This window comes from Trichechus manatus, unplaced genomic scaffold (assembly GCF_000243295.1).
Source record: "Trichechus manatus latirostris isolate Lorelei unplaced genomic scaffold, TriManLat1.0 scaffold00079, whole genome shotgun sequence".
NCBI lineage: Eukaryota > Metazoa > Chordata > Mammalia > Sirenia > Trichechidae > Trichechus > Trichechus manatus.
In genome coordinates this window covers 5,417,255-5,421,611 of record NW_004444015.1, presented here as the reverse complement: position 1 = coordinate 5,421,611, position 4,357 = coordinate 5,417,255, and positions in this window count along the sequence as shown.

The following is a 4,357-nucleotide window of genomic DNA, read 5'->3' as shown; positions in this document are numbered from 1 at the left end:
CAAAGTACAAAAAAAAAAAGAATTATCTATATGAGATCAAATTGACAACAGCAACTCAAAGGGTTTGATGGGAAGCCTAGGGGGTAGTGAGTTGAAGATAATGGTGATGGAGTAATTTGGAAAAGGATAGTGAGAATAGCAGCACAACTGGAAGAATGTAATCCATGTCACTGAATTGTACAAGTAGAAATTTTTAAAACGGTGTATCTTTGGCTATGTATATTTTCACCAAAAAAAAGTCCTCCAAGGTCAAGAAAGGAGAGAAAAAAAAAAAAAAGAATCCCTCAATATTGCAACTTGTAGCTTGAATTTTTTCTTCAGTTCTTTCAGCTTGAGAAATGCCGAACATGTTCTTCCCCTTTGGTTGTCTAACTCCAGATATTTGCACATTTCTTTATAATACTTTACTTTGTCTTCTCGCGCCACCCTTTGAAATCTTCTGTTCAGCTCTTTTACTTCATCATTTCTTTCCTGTACTTTAGCTACTCTATGTTCAAGAGCAAGTTTCAGAGTCTCTTCTGTCATCCATTTTGGTCTTTTCTTTCTTTCCTATCTTTTTAATGACCCTTTTCTTTCTTCATGCATGATGTCCTTTATGTCATTCCACAACTCATCTGGTCTTTGGTCATTAGTGTTCAATTCACCAAATCTATTCCTGAGATAGTCTCTAAATTCAGGTGGGATATACTCAAGGTCATACTCTGGCTCTCATGAACTAGTTTTAATTTTCTTCAGCTCTGCTTGTCTGTCAGTTTGTCATACTGTGGTGGCTTACATGTTGCTGTGATGCTGGAAGCTATGTCACTGGTATTTCAAATATCAGCAGGGTCACCCATTGTGGACAGGTTTCAGCAGTCCTTTCAGAGGAAGACAGACTAGGAAGAAGGATCTGGCAGTCTACTTTTGAAAAACATTGCCAGTGAAAACTTATGAATAGCAGCGGAACATTGTCTGATACAATGCTGGAAGCTGAGCTCCTCAGGGTGGAAGGCACTCAAAATATAACTGGGGAAGAGCTGCCCCCTCAAAGTAGAGTCAACCTTAGCGATGTGGGTGGAGTAAAGCTTTCAGGACCTACATTTGCTGATGTAGCATGACTCAAAATGAAAATGAACAGCTGCAAACATCCATTAATAATCTGAATGTGGAATGTATGAAGTATGAAACTTGGAAAATTGGAAGTCATCAAAAATTAAATGGAAAGAATAAAGATTGATATTCTAGGCATTAGTTAGCTGAAGTGGACTGGTATTGGTCATTTTGAATCAGATAATCATATGGTGTACTATGCCGGCAAGGACAAAATGAAGGGGGATGGCATCACATTCATCGTCAAAAAGAACATTTCAAGATCTATCCTGAAATAGACTGCTGTCATTGAAGGGATAATATCCATACGTCTACAAAGAAGATCAGTTAATACAACTATTATTCAAATTTATCCACCAACCACTAATGCCAAAGATGAAGAAATTGAAGATTTTTACCAGGTTCTGCAGTCTGAAATTGATCAAACATGCAATCAAGATGCATTGAAAATTACTGATGATCAGAATGCAAAAGTTGGAAACAAAGAAGAAGGATCAGTAGTTGGAAAATATGGCCTCGTGATGGAAACGATTCCAGAGATCACATGATAGAATTTTGCAAGACCAATAACTTATTCATTGCAAATACCTTTTTTCAACAAAATAAATGGCGACTATACATGTGGACTTTGCGGGATGGAATTCACAGGAATCAAATCGACTACATCTGTGGAAAGAGACAATGGAGAAGCTCAATATCATCAATCAGGAAAAGCTCAGTGGCCTACTGTGGAAGAGACCATCAGTTACTCATAGTACATGTATAGTACAGATACATACTATAGTATAGCACAGCATAAAGAGCAAATGGTAAAATGGGATTGCATACAGATTCTCAGTTTTGACCAGAGGGGGTCAGAGATGGTTCTCTGAGGAAGTGGCATTGGAGCTATGCCTTAAAATCTGGTTACAACTTTGACAGGAAGATAATATATTAAAGAAAAAATAACTTAAGAGTGTCCAAACAATTAGATAACATGAGATTGATTGTCTACTGGCATAGTGGTTTATATTTGTCCAATAGAACTTTCTGTGATTATGGAAAAGTTCTATATCTATGCTGCCCAATATGATAGTCTCTAGTTGATGTGGCTATTGAGCACTTGAAACAGGTCTGGTAAGACTGAGTAAATACATTGTTAACTTTAATTTAATTCTAAATAGCCACATGTGGCTGGCTAGTGGCTACCAGTCTGGACTACACAGTTTTAGAAAATGAGCATAATATGGACTTCCCTGGACCACTCCTCAATTCACCTCCCTCCCCAGTGCAATACAAACACAGCCTGATCATACAGCTGCATGTGGGAAGGACATTCCTGGGTTCCTTGCTTTCACTTCCAACACTGGGAGCACAGTATTTCTGTGGAAATAACTCCCATTTTTTTTCAAGTTTCAGTATGCCTTGGTGCAACACTGTCTTGGAAACAATACAGTTTGGAGCCAGCCTCGCCTGCAAAGTTTTGTCATACTGGGATGACAGTATGATTTAAGCAGCGTTGTGCTTTTAGCCCCTTAGGTCAGAAGGCTAGGTTATTTCTCAGGTTTGGCCTTAATGAGCAGGCCTGCTGTTTAACAGGTGTTCCTTGTCACACCAGTCCTGGTGTGGTTAGCTGCACACACAATACCAAAGGCAAAACAAATAATTACATTGATCCCACCTTCTCTTTGGACTGACACATTGAACTTCACAATACTCCCTTCATAGGCTTTGTGGGCTCTTTGGAAACCAGTTGAGCGTGGGAAACAGAGACCCATGTTGCTTCCTGTCTCTATATTAACACAAGTATGGTTTGTACAAGTAGATGCTTTCCTTAGTGGAAAACCTGTGCAGTGAGCATTGTTCCCTCCCAGGTCTGCCACCCATGTAAGTGGAGGGAGTGGCCTTGAAGCTAGTTATTAATAAATGGTGCTTGTACTTACCGAAATGTCAGAGATACAAATATCAGGTGCCCCTACCCTCGCCCTGTACACAAGGCTTGGTGAGCTATAGAAATAAGTAGATATTACTTTAAAATGATGTATTCTCAATGATATTAATCTCTACAGTACTCTCCTAAAGTTCTTCAGAGGTAAAAACTTATTTCATCCCCACATCCTCAGAAATGTTGTAAAATCAATGAGATGATTAAGGCTCAGAGTGGTGATAAAAACATGGCAGATCCAGAGCTTTCTACGTCTGGCTCCAAGCGAATAGTTCGAACCCACCACGCGGCACCATGAGAGAAAGACCTGACAATCTACCTCACAAAAGTCACAGAATTAACTCAAACACAACTGGTTTTACTGGTAACTAGAGGAGTCCCAAGGAGCCCTGGTGGTGCAGTGGTTAAAGCACTTGGCTGCTAACCAAAAGGTTGGCAATTGAAACCCACCATATGCTCCACAGGAGAAAGCTGTGACAGTCTGCTTCCATGAAGATCTACAGCCTTGGAAACCCTATGGGGCAGTTCTACTCTGTCCTACATGGTCACTAAGTATCAGAATCAACTAGAATGCAGTGGGTTAGAGGAGTCCCTAAGGAGCCCTGGCAGCTCAATGGTTAAGCACTGAGCTACTAACCAAGGGGTTGGCAGGTCAAACCCACCAGTGGCTCTGTGGGAGGAAAGACCTGGTGATCTTCTCCTGTAAAGATTACAGCCTATGAAACTGGGCAGTTCCACTCTGTCATATGGGGTTACTATGAGTCAGAATTGACTTGATGGTACACAACAGAGGAGTCTCTGGGTAACACAATTGGGGTAAGCACGTGACTACTAGCCGAAAGGTTGGTGATTCGAACCCACCCAAAGAGAGGCACCTCAGAAGACAGGCCTGGTGATCTCCTTCTGAAAGGTCACATCCTTGAAAATCTTATGGAGCAGTTCTGCTCTGCACACATGAGGTCACCATGAGTTGGAGTTGACTTGACAGCAACTAACAGCAACAACAATAGTTATTATAGACATCACAATCAGTCTTGGAGTGGTGAAGTATCACCTATACATGGAACCAAGCAGGCATATGCCTGTTAGCAGGAGACTGGAGAGAACATTCTAGGTAATTTCACTTTAGTTTTCTGGTGATATCACTTAAAGTAAGGTTCTTATACAAATGTCTAAGTTTTAATACACTCTGCACTAACCTTCAATTATGTTATAGATGTACACGCCCTTGGTATTCCATTTGCAGTTAGTGAACTGATATTTATGGAACATCTACTAAGGAACACCTATCCTCCTAGGTGCTATGACATTTAATAAATCTGACCAACGGATGCGGTTTAGTAC